The following is a 22,827-nucleotide window of genomic DNA, read 5'->3' on the forward strand; positions in this document are numbered from 1 at the left end:
AGATGGACTTTTCTGGAGCGTGTTAGATTCCGTTCGTAAGTTAATGTATTCCAGGCCTGTGGGCTCAATGTACTTTTTTTCTTTTTAAAGAACAGATATGATTCCTAAGGTGCACAGCGCTGCCACCTCGACGTGCAGAGGCTGTGTGTGTCTTTCCGTTTGTCGCACACAAGCCGTTATTGGGCGGTGCTGCTGCAAGTTTAACCGGCTACCTCTGCGGGCTGGGGGTGGGAGCTCCAGAGATCCTGATCGCGGATTTTGGATGTCGGAGGCGAGGGATTCGGGCAGGACCTGTGGGATGATGATGATCAGTGGGCTTCTCCGGGTACATAATTACGACCGCCTTGGGTGTCCCTCCCGGGCTCTCCAATTTCATCCGCTCACATCTTTTTTTATTAATGTGCTGGAAGGCAGGGGGTGCGGTGGATCCTGGCTGGGGGAGTGGTTGCACAAACATTTTCTGAATTTCTGAACGGATGCCAAATATATAGTACCTCCCTCCCTCCCCTTCCCAACCCCCCAGACCCTTTACCTCCTCTTGGCTTTCAGATTAGCATTTGGTGTGTCAGACAAGAAGAGTGCTGTAAAAAGGTCAGAAGGCCTGGATCTTAAAATACTGTAGGGTATGTAAAAGAAAAGGAGAGCGTCTCTGTTTTCAAGGCCACATTGGGTAAAAAAGGGAATCCTGCAGAGTAGAGACAGTTTAAACATTTGTTGGGGGAGAGGGAAAGAAAACAATTTAGAATACAATAATAGCATTTGAAGTTAGAAGTTTTTAATCATAGGAAGGCTGGGGAAATTGAGCAGTAAATGACTCCTTTTGTAAGGTTGACTGACCCCGTGCATACCCATGACAAAAAGGCCTTGTCTTTAGAAAGTTAAGTGCGGAAAGAAATTAGACCACTATATAGGCCTCGTATTTACACACAGCTAGCTATAACAAAGGAGGAGACTGGAGGGCTGTTTAACTGTGCAGAATAATTCTGCCTCCAGGAAAATAATCTCAAAAATGATTTGATTAGCTCATATCAAATGTGCATCTCAAAAACAGTGCAATGATTTTGTTTCAATTACGTTTTTTTGAGACTCAGCACCACCTAGTAATTTGCAGTGGTGTGATATTCCTGTGGTATTCTGGAGTTCAGAGTCTGCTGTGTCATTAGGACAAATGGCTTAGTATCATAGAGCTTGGGGTACCACAGGTTTCAAAACTGCCTCTTTTGAAATCAAGGCATAACAGTCAACTCATTTAATCCTCTCCAATAATCGGGGAGAGGGCGATTTGATATAAAATTGCTTGGACTGAATTATTTTGAATGCGAAAGAACTCCACATGTGCATCTTAACCACTACCCTCGAAAGTTCAGAAGGAAATAGTTCCCTCCCCCTGTTTTTGTGAGGAACTTGAGGTTCACTACAAATGTTCGGGATGCCCCCTTCCACCCTGTGGGTGTTCTTCTGGGACCCCCTCCAAGCATGGGGGTGCTTGCCATTCCTGCCCCATTCTTATGATGTCATAGATTGTAGGATGAGCCAGGGATGTCAGCATTCTGTGAAGACACCTCAAAGGCTGCCTTTGGCAGCTCTTCTTTCACCTGCTTTGTATTTTGGGCTTCTATATAGGTTGCATTTGGAAAAGAAGGAAGGGAGCTACTGCTCAGAGGAAAAAAAAATGAAAACCAGTGCCTAATAATCCCAGCCTTGGGGAGGAGGCAAGGAAGCCCAGACAGGTAAATTGACCTGCATAAGGTCATACAGTATAAATCATGAGGGATGCAGAGAGGCTTGGCCTACCAGGCTCCTCTTCCCTCCCTAGCTTCCTTATCCAGGCCAACATTCTCCTCTAATGATTTTGTCTCCCAAATTGAAAGACTACACAGGCAAGATCCTGTCACAGGATCAGCAAACTTTCAAGTCTGACATACCTGAATAGAGTTTAGCTTTAAAACAAAAGGAAACTGACCCACTTAATGATCCAGACACCATTCTTGTGCCACATGAGGATTAGGCATGCATAATAAACAGCTTATAGAATTGAGAGTAATTAGGATTTCCTTTTTGCTACATGTAAAAACTAGTTATGTAGTCCTCTTTTAATTTGACTATAGTGTAGTATCAGTAAGCACAGTGCTAATGTTTTTTTTTTTTTTCCTAAAACAATGTGTTTTCCTCATGGACTTTCTGAAACATGTATTAGTTAATAGACAAGGCCTGGACTCTGCTCCCAGGGAGGAAAGCTGACTTGGCACTGCCCTTTTGCCCACCACCCTGGAAGTTCAACCCCAGAATCCAGGTGACAAGTCAGCATGGCAACTAGAAACCAGAAGGCTAGGGAGGGCCTCACAAGACTGACATCATGATTACTGAGCTTTGGAGTCAAGGGTAAGGTGATGGTCCTGTGTAGAGATAAAGAGAAATGCTTTCAGGTCTGGGAGCACAGGAGCAGAAGAGAAGGACCGAGATGTAGGGAAGCCAAGAGAGCCCTTGTGCTTGGACAGGGAGGGAAAGCCCTAAGCTGGGATGGCGGACGGAGCTGGTGATAATAAGCTGTGCTCAGGCCATCCGAATGTGGGGAAGCTACAACCCTGAGGCTGAACACAGAACATGAATGTCATCCACTTCAGTGATTTGCCGTGGCCCAGCCCTGCTACCTTCAGCTGGGCAAATCTGCCAGGGCAGGATGTGTGGGTGACAAATAGGTGTTCAGCTCAGAGCAGAAGCTGCCCAGGGCCAAGTGTCATCCTTAATCTTTAGGAAGCTGATGAAAACCAGAAACCCTTTCTTATAGAAGTGTGTGTGTGTGTGTGTGTGTGTGTGTGTGTGTGTGTGTGTGTAGCTTCCACAGTTCAGACCCTGCTGTTGATCATCCCCAGAGGCACACAGGCCCAATGTGAAGGGCCGTTTTCCCCCCTTTCACTTCTTGGAGGACTTTTCTCCAGTCTGGTAAGAACACTCAAGAACAGCACAAAGTTGCTCCTGACCAACGTGGCCGGAACAGTGACCACCACTCCAACCCTCAGCTCTTCCTTAGGAACCAGATAACTTTCTCTTCCCATCTGGAATAGAGGGAGAAGAGCATCTCTTCTTCACTGGTATGCTGAAAGTAGTAGTTTTCTTTGTCTTCTTTTTGACAACTGAATTGAGAGAATCCCAACAAAAACCACATCATATTGTCACCTGTGGTTGGGAGGCTGTGGGTGAAGCCATGTGAGGCCAGAGTGCATCCAAGAGCATTTCTTATTTCATTGTGAGCCAAGTGCCAACTGCCCCTGGTCTTCCCACAGGACTTGGAAATGCCGGGGCCAGCAGTCAAGGGACCAGAAAGAGAAGGTTATTGGAAAAGCTGTCTTCTGCCTCCATTTGTGCCTTCTGTCTCCACTCTGAGGGCTAAGGACTTTCTCACCCTTCTGAACAATCTATGTCATTTTATTCGATTCCTGGGAAAAGGTGATATTGTCTCACGCAGTGGTTTGCCATGATGGCAGCACATTAGAATCCCCTGAGGAGCTTTAAAAAAAAAAAAAAAAAAAAGGTGAAGCCCGGGTCCCCTCTCAGAACAATTAAATCAGAATTTCTTGTTGTGCAGGCATGGGTCTGTTTTAAAAGCTTACTAAAGGGGCACCTGGGTGGCTCCATGGAGCCTCCATTGGGCTCCATGCTGACAATGCCTGCTTCAGATTCTGTGTCTCCCTCTCTCTGCCCCTCTCCCCGCTCTCAATCTGTCTCTCTGTCTCTCAGAAATAAATAAACATTAAAAAAAATTTTTTTTAAAGCTTCCTAGCTGTTTCTGATATGCAGGCAGAGTTGAGAACCACTGCTTCCAGTTTAGGCGTTTACAGACCATTTATTTTCCCCTTGGATAAGCAGCCTTGACTATTCAGAATGTCTCCTCTGAATGTTTGGTAAGAACTGTGAGCCTTTTTATTGCTAAAGTTTTTTTTCTAGTTCTTATCAGATTGAAAAGGGAGAAAAATGTGTATATACATATATATATATATATATATATATATATATATATATATATAAAATTTCTTTTTTTTTTTAACGTTTATTTATTTTGACAGAGAAAGAGAGCACACATGTGCTCAGGGGATGGGCAGAAAGGGGGGGAGAGAGAGAATCCCAGGCAGGCTCTGAGATATCAGCGTGGAGCCCAATGCGGGGCTCAGTCTCACAAACCGTGAGATCATGACCTGAGCCAGAGTCGGGTGCTTAACTGACTGAGCCACCCAGGTGCCCCTTTATATATATTTCTGAGGCTAAATCATTCTCTCAGTTTGTTTATTCATTTATTTCACAAATAGGTACTGAGGCACTGTGGAGGCACAGTGGGAGAGAAAGAAACAAGCCCTCCAGACTTGAGAAATTTACAGTTGAAGGGATGTGAACAAACTTTCAGAAACCAATGGCTCAGGGTGCCTGGGCGACTCAGTTGGTTGAGCTTGGGATTCTCTCCCTTTCTCTCTCTTTGCCCTCCTCCACTCATGCTTTCTCTGTCTCTGTCTCTCTCAAAATAGATAAACTTAAAAAAAAAAAAAAAAGAGAGAAGCCAGTGGATCAATGAAGCTTTGAAAATAGCTGTCATAACTGAAGGAGAACATGTAAAAGCTACTATCTACAAGTAAATAGATAAGATACCCAAACATAAACAGGAACAAAGTCTTAGCAAGGAAGGTAGGTAATATTTTTTTGTTCAAGACAGGATTTAACACTGACTGGAGAACCAGGGCTGGTACTCTCTTTGGCTTAGTCTTTTCCTCCCCAGCATCTTACCTCACACATCCTTATCACACCTTCCCTACCTAGCTCTTCACTCTTTTTTTTTTTTTTTTGAAGTTTATTTATTTATTTTGAGAAAGACAGTGAGAGCAGGGGAGGGGCAGAGAAAGAGGGAGAGAGAGAATCCCAAGCCGACGTGGCGCTTGATCCCACGAACCAAACCATGAGATTATGAGCTGAGCCAAAACCAAGAGTTGACGCTTAACGGACTGAGTCACCCAGGTGCCCCCTGAGTCTTCACTCTTTAGGTCTCCGCTGCTTCTGGAAACCTTCCCTGACCTCCCAAGTTAGGTGCCCCTGCTGGGTATTCCCATTAGGAGTTCTGGAGGCTTCCTGTCCAGCATAGAATCCCCAAATCTCAACTTTGCCTGTTCCCAACCCTGGAGTAAATTACTTACCCCTGCTAGGCCTCAGTTTCCTCATTTGTGAAATGGGGCTAAGAGGACTGATGTGAAGATAAATGAATTCATATAGGCAAAGCACTTGGCAGAGGGCATGTGTATATGGAAAGCTATAAAAGTGTGGCTGTTATTATCATAACACCCTGGACTTGCCCTGGTATAAATAACTACATCACACCCATGACTGAATGAGTGAGGACTCCAATGAAATGGGTAAATGATATGGTCAGATGGTTTCATCAGTCATGAAGAGGAATGGGAAGCAGATTGGTTGCCCCAGTGAATGAAGAGGCCATTTCATGCAGGGATTTCCCAGAGCTACCGCAGAGTGGATGGACCATCGTGTATAATGGTGGAAGACCAGAATGTCCATCTGAATGGAAAGGGCCCTCAGAAAGATTTGAGAAAGATACCCAGCCACTCCTAAAACCAAAGGGAACCGAAAGAGAAGTCAGGTCTTGGAGGTAGAGTTTGTGCAGACAGAACAACAACTTCATAAGCTTGCGTTTAGAGGGGCATCCCCATATCTGGGTCCCAGAGTTAAATAGGCAAAACCAAAAGAGGAGAAAAAATGCTTTAAACCTGGAGCGAACTGACTGATAACACAAAGCCTGACTGTAACTTACTCTGTAGGGTCTGGATATGACAAACAACCCACACAGAGAATAGAAACAGCTACCTCCATCTACCCACATCCCTCCCTCCTGCCACTCTCCAGACCTATACCAACAGCCCCTTGACCACAGGCACAGCCTCTCCCTCTCCCTCTCCCCACACTCCCCCACAGGCGGCCCCTCAAATGCCTTCCAAGCTCAGGAGGCTCAGGCATTGGGACCGCTAAGGAAGCCTACTCTCTTGTCATCCCAGACATTCCCTGAAGCCAAGTGAACCATCTGCTGGGGTAGAGGGAGCTGGAGGCTGGGCCTTATGCTGGGGCAGAGGGAAACATGTTGAAAGCGGGAACACGTTTTCCCGTAGACCATGCTGTAAGTGGAGGAGAAGCCCCTCAATACCAGTACAGCTGCAGTTTTTGTTGCACTGTTCCCCCCCTAATGTATTAGGCATCTGTAGGCTAGCTGGAAACCTTTTCTGTGGGAGTGGGAGGAGGGGAGAACGCATTCTGAATTCCAGAAGCTGACTGACTTAGGCAGTTCTGAAACGCTTGCTGGGGACTGTTTGTTCCTGGAATCACCTCCCTGGAGAAAGTTTCCTGGGATTTTGTGGCTGCGTGTGTGGCTGTGCAACAGAGGGTGGAGAAGCAGGTGGGCTGAAAGATCCAGGACTTAAGTCTGAGAATAAGAAGTGCCCCCCCCCCACCTTTTTCCATTAGATATTGTAGCTAAATATTTTTGAGACAAAGTAGTGACAGACCCTTTTAATTGGGGCAACCTGAACCTGATGCTCGTTCCCTCCAGAACAGACTGAGTGAGCTGAGCTGCCTGCCACCCCCACCCCCCCCCCCCCCCCCCCCCCCCGCCACTGGCCTCTGGGTTTCAGAACTCAGCTGTCCTTTCCGTGGTTCCTTCATGCCAGTCTTGAGGCCCAGGAACATGGAGCTACTTGCTTTTCAAGCCCAATGCGGGGCTCGAACCCACAAACTGTGAGATCATGACCTAAGCCAAAGTTAAGAGTCAGATGCTCAACGGACTGAGCCACCCTCGTGCCTGGAGCTACTTGCTTTTTTATTGTTTTGTTTTGTTTCTCACTCATCACTTGCCTTGAATTTAAGCCTTGAAGTAGCTTTTTCCCCACTTATCCCACCCTTCAAATTACTTTTCTTTTTGCATATGGATGCAAGTCCCATCCAATTGTCTGAGCTATTTCTATGCCCCAGTACAAATGCCATGCTTGAGTTTAATTGGTCTTGGTGCTCCTCCCTCAAAGGGCAGGCCTCGAGGCTTTATTGAGGTGGGGCCATAGCCTCATAAAGCTTCAGGAGTCTAGATAGTCACCCTGTCCCTCTAACCCTGTCCCCAGCATGCAGTTTTAGGTACAGCTTAAAATGAGAGCACCCAGAAGAAATATGCTGACTACAGTTCAGAGGAGAATAGATACTGGTACTGGACTTTTTTCTAAGAGCAACTTTTAATGGAGGAAGAGGAGATATATCATTAAGCTGCTGAATGGCTAAAGGAAGGAGGAGGAAAAGGAGGTCTCTTGGAAAGAGAGAAGGGACGCAGAAATGAAGGCTGAGTCCCACATCAGACCTGCTTGTTATTTTTATTAGTAGAGTTACTGTCTGCATTTATTGCTTACTGTGTGCCAGTCACTTTATACCTACCAAGTAATATTTTTGACATCTGTAAGAATGGGGCATTTTTATCCCCTTTTTATAGAGGAGAAAACTAGATGAAAGAGGTTAAAGATCTTGACAAAATTATGAAGATAGAAAAGGGAGGATTTAAATCCAGATCTGCCTGACTCCCAAGGCCAGAATCCTAAGCACAAACACAATTTCTCAGACTAGCATATTTTGTAATTTGGCATTTACACTACAATTTTGTAAAAAAAACAAAAAACAAAAAAAAAATCTGTAAAAAGTAGCTTTTTCTCTGTTTTTGCCCTAGCCTAGATCATTAATAATAATAATAATGATGATGATGATGACGACAGCGGACATTTGCATGGCACTTTACCCTGTGCGAGGAGCTTTTCACACACATCTATTCTAAACCTACTAGCTTTCAAGACCAACCAGACCCCACCTTTTCCTCCTGGCCCGTTCCTGCCGGCTGCAGCCCCAATCCTCCTTCCCTTTTGGAACACCCTTTGCCTTAGAGTCAGAGACACGCAATATGATCTTCATTCTCTTTATTACTCTATTTTCTAACTGATAAGCCAGTGATGAGCTCTGCTGAAGGCAGGTGGCATTCAGCAGCTCACACAGATTTGGTAGCACACTGTGCCTCTCAGGGTGAGTCCTATGGCCAGCACACAGCACTTGATTGATTGACCCTATTTCCTCCTCAGGAAGCCAGTGTTAGAGCCCTTCTAGGAAGCTCAGGACCAGAGACACTGCTAATGTGCTGAAATATCAGGAATCCAAGATAATTGAAGCTTCCCCATAGGGACTTACAGCTACTCTAAGATGGAAACTGACCCAGACTTTGCACAGGACGCCCCAGAAACACTGCCTTTTCCTAGTGCCTCACCAGTCACTCCTTGGTATGAACCACATTCTTGGCGGGGCCCCAGAACCAACTGAGTTTCTGGGATGGAGTCTCAGGCACTCTTTGTTCTAGTTCAAGCTTGGCTGATGCATACCAGGCCCTGGTACCACACCCATGGCCTGATGCTGCCCCAGAATGCCTTTGGGACCCCCTCCACCCCCTCCCCCCAGAGACAGGGATGAGTGTCACCCCCCCACCCAAAGCAACATATACCAGCTCTTACTGTGACAGACACCAGAAAACAGTTTGACATATAAAGTAGGATTCTGGCAAACTATAAATAAATCTATAGCTTTCGTGACAGGCAACTGAGCTAATTTGTGCAATTATGCATATTTCTCTCCCTGGCTTTGTTCACGTTTTTATTCAGAAACCATCTTGCGTGGGATTTTCAATTCAACGCAACAAGTATTTAATGGGACTCTAATGTGCAAGACACTCTTGGATTTACGAAGATGCTCTCAAGTTCTCAGCCTAGTGGGGTCGTGAGAGGGGAAGACAGCTAAAAGAAGTACAAAGAAAAATGAAATGAGGGCTCCTGCTGATGTGCAAGCAGGGGATACCCACATGTAAGGCAGCTGAGTGAGAGAGCCATCCAACAGAGTGGATCTCTTGTAAGGGGGAAATTCAATAAAATGATAGATATCATCTGACCATGAGGAACGACAGGAATGGGGGGAGATGGGATGCTTGGTGTCTACAGACAGGAAACCACATGTTTTTGCCTGATACTTGTAATTGGTCACGCCCTCTTGCACCCTGAAGGGGAAGATACTTTATTCTGGGAAAGGTAGTTGAGTGGCCAGGCTTGGGGGTGAGGGGCCCTGTTGGGGTGACAGAAACTGTCTTCAGTGGCAGAAGAGTCAAGCTAGAGGAGGCAGAGTAGCTGATCATAACAAGAGTAGCCATTGGGTTAGCTGTAGTCTGTTAAAAGAGGGAGTCTGTGAAAAGAGAAAACTTTTTTGGAAAATTTTTTTTAATGTCTATTTATTTTTGAGAGAGAGAGAGAGAGAGACAGAGCACAAACAGGGGAGGGACAGAGAGAGGGAGACACAGAATCCAGAGCAGGCTCCAGGCTCTGAGCTGTCAGCACAGAGCCTGACACAGGGCTTGAACCCAGAAACCATGAAATCATGACCTGAGCCGAAGTCGGAAGCTTAACCAACTGAGCCACTCAGGTGCCCCCAAAGAGAAAGCTTTTTGTAATGTTAACTGACCATCCTAATTATGGGTCAATTAAATCTAGCATTATGGCATCAATGCGCAACCTTGACCTGTCCCTGTTGTGTGGAAATTCTGTTTTGTCCCCCATTAAAAGAAAAATGTTTTTTTTAATGTTTATTTATTTTTGAAGAGAGACAGAGACACCATGAGCAGGGGAGGGGCAGAGCGAGAGAGAGACACAGAGTCCGAAGCAGGCTTCAGGCTCTGAGCTGTCAGCACAGAGCCCGACGCGGGGCTTGAACCCATGAACTGTGAGATCATGATCTGAGCTGAAGTCGGACGCCCAACCAACCGAGCCACCCAGACGCCCCTGTCCCCCATTTTTTATATGAAGACCAACTCAGAGAGGTTAAGTAACTTGCCTAAACATCACCCAGCCACGAAGTAGGGGAACTAGAGGCATTAAATTCCCATTCCACAGCTTTGTGTCCTCTTAGCCACAGGCAGGTCAGCTGGCAGTAAATCTGATATGCAAAGCTCCATTTTACCATGCATTGCCAAGGTGATAAGTTCAGCAGGATTTAGCTAGACTTTAATAAAACTTCTGGCAATGGAGTTCTCATGCCCAGTTTTTCAAAGTAAAACATTTAGGTTCCAAATGGCAGGCTTCTACACAGAGAGCGTGCCCTGTTACCATAAGTAGTCCCTTCCACCACTTCTTTCCCATCTGTTTCCTGCATGCAGAGTATTATTGGGAAACAATGATGTCAGCTCTTCCATATAAATCTACACCTCCCTGCTTGCCCCTCCCCTACAATGCATATTTTTGTTCCTCTTTCTGGCTTTTGTCTTGCTGTTCTGTTCCTTAAGGACTCACGCTTTTGGCGTCAATTGTTGGCTTTCTTTTTTAATATGTTTTAGCTATTTAAGCTTATTGTGGCCTTCAAAGTGCACATGCTTTTTTTGGGTCCATATTTGGAAAATCTTTTGTTTGGCTAATAGCTAGAACATGGGCCTGATGTTAATGGAGAGGAGCCATTTTGCTTTATGGGAAAGCAAAGCTAGATGCAGGGCTCTGAATCAGCTCAGAATTGAGGACACAAACCCTGCTTGGAAGCCGTTAGGGGCTGCATTAAAGCTGTTTGGACCCTGGGTACAAAGCCTATAGGTGAAGGTCAAGGAAATCTACTCATGGAGTAATCTGTGTTTTCTCACCCCAAGCCTGACTTTCAAATGGGACATGGTTTCCTCAGTTCCCCTTTCTTTACTGCCCCTAATGACAATTTGGTTTCAGAAAGGAAAGGGGAGTGGGTAGGCCTTGGGGATAGGGGGTGGGGAGTACGAGCTTTGAATTCTGGATCGAAAAATTCTGGACCTCTCTTTTTAAGCCTTGGGCAGTGATACTCAAAACTTTACTGGGCATAAGAATGACAAAAAATGCAGTTTTTACTTTTAAAATTTAATTTAAAATCGAACTTCAAAATTAAAAAGAAATATCGGTTAAATTTAGTACACTATTAGTACACTATAAGGAGCATTAGAAATGCTCCTTAAATTTCATTTCAGTCTCCTTGAAACAAAATGGACATCTAATAAAAGTTTCCTCTAGGCATCTGCCTAGGTCCTATAGTATCTGGGTCTGTGGACGGCAAGAGGTTTCACAGAACGAGTGCTACGGTTTACAGGGCTCCAAGCGGTAGAGAGCTGCTGCATAGTAATATCCTGAGGTCAGGCCTCAGAGATTCTGCTTTTGTAGGCCTGAGATGGGGTCTGAATCCCCATTTTTAAAGACGAGCTCCAGGTGATTCTGGTATCTTTGGTCTACTGATCTCACTTTCAGAAACATGGACTTAGCCCACAGAAAGAAGCAGCTAAGTAAAACCACATGACTTTTATTTTCTTCGTTATATTTTATATATTGCCCAGTTTTTCAATAGTGGACATGTATGTTTACGATTTAAGTTGGGAAAATAATCTTTTAAAATTATTATGGGGATGGGATGTCTTGACTCATTCAATTTTTCATAAAGCCTTTTCGTTTTAATCCTTATAAAAAAAATCTTCATAAAGTCTGTTCGTTTCCTTTCCTGCCTTGATAGGTACAGTTTAGTGATATCAATTAACTTCTCCTCTGAGAAGCAGTGTAGCCAGGTGGTTAGCATGTGGCTTTTTTGCTGATAGTCTGCCTTGGTTCAAATGTCAGCTTTCTCACATGCTGGCTTTGTGACCCTGGACCAGCTAAGAAATCTCTCTGTGCTTCAGTATCCTCATCTGTAAAGTGGGGATTATGATAGTAATAGTACCCATTGTTCAGGGTTATTATGAGGATTAAATGAACTCGTGCACTGCCTGGAATTTTTGTAAACCTTCTGTAAGTGTTGACTCTGGTTATTACTTCCTTGGTGATTGGAAATCTTACCCTGTTTCAGCATTACTCAGAGTGTGGTTCCTGAGTAATGCTACAGATGTGGAAGTTGAGAGAGCTGAGAACACTGTTCCAAGGCTCCCATATATCCCTAGGGTCTTCCTCTTTAAAAAAAAAAAAAATTATTTCATGTGCACCCAATTATTTATTTTCTTTGATTGATGGCATAAAAATGCTGGTTTTAAGACCTTTATTTGTTGATAAATATTTCTGGGGGTGGGACTGTGGCAAACTTTCTAAATCTAACATGTCTTTAGTAATCAGAAAAAATAATCTAAAAACGAAATGAAAAAGAAAAAGAAAATGAGGGTTACGGTAAAAGGCCATAGTGACAGCCATCCAATCTTCTGGTTTCCATTTGTATTTCAGGAGGGCTATAAATCTGGAAAATGAGCCCATTTTCATCACTGAGGGAACAATGTAAGACCTGGGTTCTAGTTGGCCCATATGATATATCTGTCTATTTCTTTGCTCCACAACGTCATTTTGACAGTTTACTGATCTGACTCAATCTTAGGATGTATGAACAGAATCTTAGGCTGTAGAGCATATGGATCCACACGGCACTCTTTGTGGGTTGACTGTGTGTTCATTTCTCAGTGCTTTATTTGAAGATAGAAGCTTGTACACAGAAGTATATTTAGGAAGATGATCAAGGTGGTGAAGTGTAGACCTTTATTACTTCTCACCTCCAACTTCCACCCATCATAGTTTCCTAAATTGCCTCCTCCCCTGAGTAGAAAGAAAATTTTCTCCTTGGAGACTGGGACCCTTTTCCGTTTATCTGTGTGTTAGATGTCTGCAGGACTGGTTCCTTTCTGGAGGGTCTCAGAGAGAATCCGTTTTCTTGCCTTTTCCAGTTTCTAGAGGCTGTCTTCTTTCCTTGGTTCATGGCCCCTCATCACATCTCTTTGATTTCCTGCCTTTTTCTTATAAAGACCCTGTGATGACATCAGATAATTGGATAATCTCATCTCAAGATCCTTAGCTTGATCACATCTGCAAAAATCCTTCTAGATATATGAGGCAGCAGGAATAAGGACATGGACTACTTTGGGGTGCCATTACTCAGCCTACCACAATCTGTTTTCCCCACAGCACGTTGGCTCAAAAGATATTAACAATGTGAATGAAAGGAATAGAGTGGTGATTATGCGAGGGGAGGAAGAGATGAAAATCAGCATTTACTAAGCACTCATCATGAACCAGGCTCTGGGTTAGGGGGGACACAAGGATGAACATGTATTGTCTGTCCTTGTGGGAGCTCACAGCCTCATGCAGGAGATGGACACATCCTCAACGGATTCTTACCAAACCACAATGGGAGGTGGATGACATTAAGTCTGACTCAGAGGAGCTGAGTCTTCTAAAATGAGTGGAATTTGAGAGGTCTCTCTGCCTGAAGGGAAGATATTCCAGACAGAGGGAAGAATCTAAGCAAAGGCATTGGGTGTAAAACAATATGGCAGGATCAACATTCTCAAAAGAAGAACAAAGAGAACAAGGGTGAAGCATGAGCCACCTACCTGCCTGGACTAGGTTTATAGGGACAAATGGCTTATTAAATGACCATTATAAATCTGCCAAAGAAAGAAAGAACAACGAGCACAAAAGGGCCAGTTTAAATTCCAGTTCGATAAAGAATCTTGAGCCACATGTCAAGCTTCTGTGTCCTTTTTGCTATTTCTGTTGTTTCTGGTAAGAAAAAACTTGGACCCCAGTCTAGAATAAACTTCCTCCAGGTGGGGGAAAAATGAAGTGCCCCAAGCAGTTATAACCCAGAGTTTCAGTTTATTCCATCTATTTATAATCTTAGGAAATTTCACTTCTCTCTGTCTTGTGGATGATAACCAGAGCGATGTTTAATATTTCAAGTCCAAGTTTTATTTGAGTTGAAAAATATTGTAATGTTCCTTCCCACTTACCTCCTGGCTATACTTTGACTCCATCCCATCTCTTTTCCTTCCAAGTTTCTCTTCGTCTTTGTCAATCCTCCAGTATTAGAAACCGTGGAGCAGGGGCACCCTGGTGGCTCAGTCCGTTGAGTGACTCCTGATTTTGTCTCAGGCCCTGATCTGACAGTTCACAGGATTGAGCCCCGAGTCAGGCTTTGTGTTGACAGCATGGAGCCTGCATGGGATTCTCTCTCTCTCCCCCTCTCTCTGTCCCTCCCCTGCTCAGGTGCTCTCTCTCTCACTCAAAATAAATAAATAAACTTAAAAGAAAGAAAAAGAAAGAAAGAAAGAAAGAAAGAAAGAAAGAAAGAAAGAAACCAACCATGGAGCAGCTATCAGATCCATTGTTCTTGTCAGTTTTACCCCCAGGTGCCATTTTGAGCCTGGCCCAGTATGCTCCTCCTCCCTGTGGGATGGCCGTCCCCACCTCAGAGCAGTATCCTCCCACCCCGCTAGGTCCCCATCTCTGAGGAGACCTCAGGGTCCTTTGGATGTGGGCCTCCCTGTCCAGTGTCCACCTCACCTCTGCCAGATTCCACAACTCCAAGGACTAAAAATACTTCAGCCTCTGCTTTTCCCTCTGGCAGGAGCTCAAACTGATTTTGTCCCTTCTGACTGAAAAGCACTGAGAACCAGAAGGAAGCGAGACTAGCTGGATGGTCAGCTGCTTTCTGAGGGGCTCCTCCCAGAGGTGTATGCGCTCTGACTCTGGACAGTGGTCGTCTCCATCACTCCCTCACCAGAATAGTTCCTCTGGCAACTCTGCCGGCACTTGACTCCTGACTAGAATTGGCAGGAATCATGAAAAAATACAGGATGTGATTTTAATGAGGAATAAACACCTGCCGGAGGTGCCATAGGTCCCCTTCTTTTGTAAAATTTTCGAAGTAATTGTAAAAAAAAAAAAAAAAATTCAAACGACATGGAGACTTATACAGTACAAAGTCCCTTCCTACATCCTTGCAATCCCATGTGTCAGTCTGGGCTGGATTCAATCAGACTAGTTCTGTCCAGCGGAACTTTCTGAGGGACATGTGTTCTCTCTGCACTGTCCAGTTTGGCAGCCACTAACCACATATGGGCTGTTAGCACTTGAATGTGGCTAGTGCCACTGAGGAACTGAACTGTACATTTTAGTTAATTTAAATTTACATAGGGGTACGTGGGTGGCTCAGTTCGTTAAGCAGCCAACTCTTGGTTTCTGCTCAGGTCATGATCTGATGGTTTGTGAGTTCAAGCCCCACATCAGGCTCTGGGCTGATAGTGGGGAAACTGTGTGGGATTCTGTCTCTCTCCCTTTCTGGGCCTCCCACTCTTTCTCTCTCTGTCTCTCTCTCAAAATAAATAAATACAAACTAAAAAAAATACCCAAAAATTTACATAGCCTTATGTGACCAATGGCTATTATTGGACGGCACAGAGACCTTTCTCTGTATATATACTAAAAAATATACACATCGAATGAGTTTGTTTTTTCCCCACAAAGATAAAGTTACAACATAAATATGTTCTGAAACATGCTGTTTTAAATAACAGCAGGTTTTGGAGAACTATCCATTTTTGTAAGTATAGCTCAATCTCACTCTTTTTCATCACCACATGGGATCCTGCTTAATGGGTGGGTTTTTAATTTTAATTTTTTTTTTAAGTCAGGTATCACATTCTTGTGTTTCCGAATGTAAAAGACTCTAAAGGGCATAGTAAAAACTGCCCCCCCCCCCCATCCCTGCCCTCAGCTTCCCTGTTCCTCACCCTGGAAGTAACTAGTATTAATTTTCTTGGAAATCTTTCCATAGAAATTCTGTGCATACACAAGCAAATATATATGCTTTTAATAAAATATCATAATTAATGTAACCATTTCTTTCCCTTTTTACAAGTTCCTATAAGGCTTCTCTTCTTGTCTAAATACTGATTAATTGGGGACACCTGGGTGGCTTAATCGGTTAAGCATCTGACCTCTGCCCAGGTCATGATCTCCCAGTCTGTGGATTCGAGCCCCATGTCAGGCTCTGGGCTGACAGCTCAGAGCCTGGAACCTGCTTTGGATTCTGTGTTTCCCTCTCTGTCTGCCCCTCCCCCGCTCATGCTCCCCCTCCCCCTCTCTCTCAAAAATAAACATTTAAAAAAAAATTTTTTTTAACGTTTATTTATTTCTGAGACGGAGAGAGAGACAGAGCATGAGCAGGGGAGGGGCAGAGAGAGAGGGAGACACAGAATCTGAAACAGGCTCCAGGCTCTGAGCTGTCTGCACAGAGCCCGACACGGGGCTCAAACTCACAGACCACAAGATCATGACCTGAGCTGAAGTCGGACGCTTAACCGACTGAGCCACCCAGGTGCCCCTCAAAAATAAACATTAAATGCTGATTAATTGACTTAGTATTTATTGAATATGTTGTATGAGCCATGCATCATTTTCACTGATAATTGTTATTATCTATAACTTATTAAATATTCATACTGCTTCCCTTTGTTTATAATGAGGGTAGAATTGGCTAGTCCACATACTTCTAGTTATACTTCAAACTTGTGTTCCAATATTCCTTAGGGATGTCGTCTGGCCAATCCATGTTCTGTCACCTGGAGTCCGGGCCCTGGGTTAAAGCTGAGGCTGGGGGTAGAAGTTAGAAGCTATTTGGCCTGCATGCTGGCATACCCATGGCATCTAGATCACAGTGCTCTGGTCCTCTGAGCCGTCCTGGCACAGGCCGTAGACACCTAGGAAGCGGCAACAACAGTGAAACAGGTGGCAGCTTAAACAGGAAATGTGTCCTGAAGTTGAACATCCATATTTTTGTGGAAACTATAGCCAGAGTATATCTTATAGCAGAATTGGAAAAGAGAATGTCTGATAAGAGCCTGTCACTAATATCACTCCCTACACCCTTGAATGGCTTCCCAATGCCCTCAAGACAAACATCTGCTCCATAAACACTAAGATGGTGTTTATTGGTTTACCAGCCATCATTCTCAGAGAACTGCCTTCTCTGTAGCTTCCATGGATACCACTGCCCCATCTGAGCATGACCCTCGGCCACACTGTAGTTCTCATAGTTCCTCAAAAGTACGTGTTCCTCCTGCCTTCAAGGATTTGTACATGCTCCTCTCTCTGTGTAGAATACTCACCCTATCTCCCTTTTTAGCTCCACCAGGGCTCTTGCCAACTCCAACCCATCATTTGGGTCTCAACGTGGATGTCTCATCCTCCAAGATGCCTTCCCTGATCCTTCTGAGGAAAGGTCAGGTGTCTCTCCTATGTGCTCCCATTCTACCCCATACTGCCCCAGTGCTGCTCTTGTCACACTGAATGGGCCATCCTCACATCCACCCTGTCCCTGCCTCATTCTGGATGACCCTGGATCAACTCTGTGAGATCAGGAGCCATGTCTCCTGGTTCATCACTTTAATCACTGGTGCCTACCATAATGCTCATCAATATGTGTTAAATGGGTCGAGGGAGCCAGGGAAGGGCAGTGCTTGCTCTCTTGGGTCCTTGCAGTGGTGGGTGGGGATTGAGGCGTGTGTCTGTGTGAATATTTTGCACATATGTGTGCATCTGTCATGTGACTGTGCATCCAGTGTGAAGACTGTGGGGGTGGAGGAGGAACCCACTGGTGGAGTGTGGGGTGGAATCTTCATTCTGCAAATAATTGCCCACTGGTCTTAGGCAAATCATCACACTTTTTGAGTCTCAGTTTTCTCATCTGAAAGACAGGAATGAGACTTAGATGAGAAAAGTTAGGCCAAAGAGCTTTTAAAACAGGAGAGGAATTCCAGTATTTATGAATACTGGATACCATAGTTATCCTGCTGTTGAGACAGTTGTGCTCAGGGGACTGAATGGCCCCAAAGGCCCTGTTTCCTGATGTGCTGTGAATGTGAATCCTCCTAGTAGACATCACCCACTGCCATCTTGGAAGGAAACTAGGAGAGCTGTTTCCCTAACACAGCCCTCCCACCCACCCGTTCCCTGCCGGCCTCAACCATCGGCTACCAGCAGGGCTTCTTCTTCAGGCCGGGCGGTTAAGAACATCATGCGGGTGCAGCGCTGGGGCCTCCCCACCATTCAGTGCCAGCATCACACCGGGCCAAGGCAAACACAGAGATAAATGAACTAGAAGCTACTGTGTCATTTCAGAGCTGAGAGAATCTTAGAAAATCGTTATCCAAACTTCTCATTTACTATACAGAGAAACCTGAAGCTCTGGAGAATACAGTCATTTGCCTGAGAAGATACAGCTGGCCGGTGGAGTTTGCTGGCTGCCAGGGTGTGTTAGCCAGAAATAACAGGTCAGTGCGTTCCTCAGAAGCGCCCAGCATCAGGAACCCCCGAAAGAGGAGAAGGGGCTCAGATAATGCTGCCTGTAGGAGAGAAGGAGGATTCGTAAGACTACCTCAAAACTTGAGAAAAATATCCTTTATTATACAGCTGGTTAAAAAGATGACATATATTTACTGGCATAGAAAGATGTCCAACATCTAAGTGAAAAAGCTTACAAAACAGATATACAGTATAATTAATTCTATTTTGGTAACTATGTATATTAAAAAAAGTCTGGGGGGATATATGCAAAACATTAACAATAGCTTTTTTCTGGATGGATGCTTTTCTCTTTCTTCTGCATACTTCACTGTGTTGCTGTGTTTTTTGAGTGATTTTTTTTTTTTAATGATGAATAATGTATAATGTTTATACTCTGAGAAAACAATAAGATATGTTCATTTTGTAAAAGCATACATATTCCCTAAATTATCCCAACTTTCTTTACTCTGATTTTGTTTTTATCAACAACTTTTATCATCTGCATCTTGCCCTCCTGAGGGAAGCCTCCATCTATACAGAGGCTATACCCAACTGTGAATTCCTATTTCAAAAAGATGAAATTGGGGCACCTGGATGGCCTCAGTGGGTTAAGCGTCTGACTCTTGATTTCGGCTCAGCTTATGATCTCATGGTTCCTGGGTTCGAGCTCCACATTGGGCTCTGTGCTGGCAGTGTGGAGCCTGCTTGCGCTTCTCTCTCTCTCCCTCTCTGTGCCCCTCCCAAGCTCGCTGTATAAATAAATAAATAAATAAATAAATAAATAAATAAATAAATAAGAAGAAATTGCCATTAGATGTCATAAAGTTATCCCCACTGAACTTGATTGCAGAGAATGGATCACTCTCAGGTGAACTTGCCAAATTCAGGTTCTGATTCTGCCAAGGAGAAGACAAAGACCCTGGCCTGTGATGACTCCAGAGAGGCCCAGCTTCCCCCATGCCCGCATCCCTTGAGGTCCTCCTTAACACATCAGCTGGACTCACAGTCCTTATGGCCACTGCTTGGGGTTCAGAGTAAAGTACTTTTGGAAGCCTTTCGCAGCACATCCTTGAATCTCCAACAAAGGGAGAAAGAACTTCAGTTTGAGGTTGTGCAAAAGTATGGCAGCTGGCTGCTCTGGCTACCTGCTGAATTTCACAGGAGACTTGCACAATATCAACAGACAGTGTGAGCCAAATATCTTTTGGTTTGTAAAAGTGAAGTCCAAGTTAATGGAAGGACAGAGAACTTGCTAAGATCAGGGGTGCGGGGGGTGGGGGGGGTGGGGGAGAAGTAACTAACCCTTAGGTGGCACCTTACAAAGTGCTGTTACCAAATCCTCTCATTTGTCCTGAATAATCCTGTGTGTGAGATGAAACAAATAATTATTACATAGATGGTCCCCAAGGACACAGAACTGATAACCCCAAATCTGTAGTCTTTACTTGCTACTCACTAGGATGCAAGATTTGTGTATATAACCTGTATGTTTAAAGCTCTACATTAGGAATCAGAAGACCTGTGCATTTGTCATATGACCTTATGGGAGTCCCTTCATCTTTCTGAACCTTAGCTTCCTCATCTATAGAATGGGGATAATAATACCTGTCTAGCTTACTTTGTGGGGTGGGAATCTGACAAGATAATGGACACAAAAATAGTGTGCTTTGAACATAGTGAATTGCTAAAGGAATAAAAAAGTATAACTTTCCAGTGCAGGACTAAGGGATATGTGTTCAAGAGAACTTTCTCTAAATGAAACTATTATTTTAGAACTGGATAAAATTAATACAGCTCCCCCCAAATCCAACAACCCCCAAGGAGTCCTCTGGGAACCCAAACCATCTATTCTCATGCCTCCTACCCTGCTTCAGGTAGAATCTCGGCTTTGAAGATAAGGAATCAGGTTGAAGAGAGGCAACCTGACCAGCTGCCTCTTTTCTCTGAAACCCCCTGGGGTTGGAGTGGGCTTGAGTAAGGGGCTTTTGCTGAAATAGTTGTTTGAGAACCCGTACTTGAATCCTAAGAAATTGGGCTAGCTTACTTATTTAGAAAGATATTTAAGTACAAATAAACCTAAATTTGTGCTATTCTTTTCCCATACGAGGGACCACTACAAGGCCTGAAGTGAGGACTCTGGGGTCCCCTACCCTGCTTAAGCAGAGCACTCTTGCTTTCTTCAGTTCTACTTCTTTTATGCTTTGGGGTAAAATTTTTCTGAACAAAACAGTTCATGCTTAAAAAAAAAGTTTGAAAATCACTGCTCCTTAAATCTGCAAGTCGAAACTTTTTTTTTTTTTTTTTTTTTTTTGTCTGAGGGTCAACCACCCAGCCAATCATTTATCTCTTGTGCCCCCTCCTGACCTCACTAATGCCTCCTTTCTGAGATCTGTTGCCCTTAGGTTTGCCCTGGAATCTTTCCTCTGGACAGTCCAGGTGTCATGTGTATTTTGTTTGGCTTGACTTGGTTTCACAAAGGGCCTATAGAACACCCATTCAAATCTAGTTCTTTGGAAAAAAGTGGTCAGCACCCATATGTAGTGTGCTGTTTTAAGTTTTATAGGATAGAGAAGTTTCCATTTTCAATGGAAACAGTATAGAAATAAGGCAGAGAGAAGCGGCTCTTCTCTAGATTTCTACGAATGATTCTTAGCTGTCTTGCCATTGTGGACATAGTTTCTTTTGTGAACATTAGCAACGTAGAATAATTTCTGGCACTATAGAGGCATCTCTATTAATGTGGGAGGAAGGGGAAGACAAAAGAAAAGAGAGGGAAAAAGGAAGGAAAGGAAAGGGGACACAAAGGAAGAATGGAATTAGAAGGTGGTACAGAAAAGTAGCTTTAGAATTTTTGAAGCGGCCAACCAAGGTGCAAGAATAGCCTTTGCTAATGTTGTTTTGTGTGATGGGGAATAAGGAGCCTCCATTTCCTTAGCTATAATAAGAGGATAAAAAATATTTACCTTATAGTCCTCACAGGAATGTGGTGAGGATCAGCTGAAATAGTGAATAGGAAAGGGACTTTCAGATTTCAGTTAAGAGGTCATTGTTGTTCCCTCAGCTGAAGACTGTCATTTTTTTCTCTCTCTTTTTTTTTTTACTGTTCTTTGAACAGATGGTTTGAGGGATTAGGATCTTTCCCTCTCTCAATTTAATTTTGGAGCTCTGAAACTAAACCCAGCTGTTTCTACAAAGTTTTCAAATGCTAGGTCTCAATAGTTTTTTACTGGGTAAAACTCAGAATCCTTTTAAATGATATCCATGGGAAGTCTCAAATAATTACTCTTAAAAAAGAATATTTTAAAGATAGTACTAATGACAGAGAAGTAACAGTCTAATGTTTTAAAAAATGTCATCTAATAATTTGAATTTTGCCTTAAATGTAATTTTTCCACTCTGCAAATGAAGGCCTGCTTGATTTTTCTTGCAGGAAATATGCTTGAACCTCACATTATTTAGAAAAATGAAAAGATATTTTACTTAATGATCAGCTAATTTAATTGGGTTTCACAGAACTCAAGAACTAAGTTAAGGTAGTTCTTGGCTAAGGTAGTACATTTCCAAATGATATAGATTATTTACATATTTTACTTAGACTTCCTAAGACGAGATTTTTTTTTTATTCTTGCATACTCCTAATTGAATACTGTAGAAACTGTAGAATTAGTCTGTCACTTATGGTTATTTTCAGTTAAACACTCAAAATTCTATCCAAAAATTCAAAAACTAAGCTTAGTGTGGAATGTAGCAATAATTCAATGAACAAATCTTTCTGGGACGAAAATTTGAGAAGTGGTGAAAACAAGCTAAACTACATTCCAATATTGGATGGACATCCATCTCTTGGTCCAGTGACCTACCCCCTCTTTTTTTTTTTTTTTTTTTTTTTTTTTTTACATACAGGTCACATTACTGGGGAAAAAAAAAGCCGTTTAAAAATAAGCAATGCTGCTGATCTAGTCTATCTTGGGACTCATTGTTAAAAATTCTTCTCTTCTGCTGTCTTCTTTTGGGCAATACCAAACAAACATTAACAACTGTGGAACAGATGTTCTCACTGGAGAAGATTCCAAAGCTGGGCTCAAACGTATCCACAACCAGAACAAGACACTGACCACAGAGATTAATCTTCTGGTATGGGTGTTATGAGATAAAAGCACCTTCTGGATTTCATCACATATTTTTATGAAACAGTCTCTAGAGGATTATGTGGGTTTGTTGTTGTTTGTGTGTGTGTGTGTGTGTGTGTGTGTGTGTGTGTGTGTGTGTGTTTTTAAGGGTAGAGTCAGAAAGTTCTTATATTTTCTGACCTAAGTGTCATAGAAATGCTTATATTCAGTGTTTTGGTCAAAGTAAATCAAAATGGTTTCTGTTTCTCTATTATAATTTTTAAGTAACACGATTTCTCTGCCACATTCTTTGATTTTGATGCAAGGCATTAAGAATTCACTTCAGGGGCGCCTGGGTGGCTCAGTCGGTTAAGCGTCCGACTTCAGCTCAGGTCATGATCTCACGGTCCGTGAGTTCGAGCCCCACGTCGGGCTCTCTGCTGACAGCTCAGAGCCTGGAGCCTGTTTCAGATTCTGTGTCTCCCTCTCTCTCTGGCCCTCCCCTATTCATGCTCTGT

At 43.6% G+C, this 22,827-nt stretch overlaps 1 protein-coding gene across 1 annotated transcript in view; it reads left to right on the top strand.

Annotated features, from left to right (window-relative positions):
* Positions 1-22,827, top strand: part of ARHGAP31 (Rho GTPase activating protein 31) — a 115,171-nt gene that overhangs the window by 982 nt on the left and 91,362 nt on the right. The gene's annotated exons all lie outside the window — the stretch shown is intronic.

This window comes from Panthera leo, chromosome C2, assembly GCF_018350215.1.
Source record: "Panthera leo isolate Ple1 chromosome C2, P.leo_Ple1_pat1.1, whole genome shotgun sequence".
Lineage (NCBI taxonomy): Eukaryota > Metazoa > Chordata > Mammalia > Carnivora > Felidae > Panthera > Panthera leo.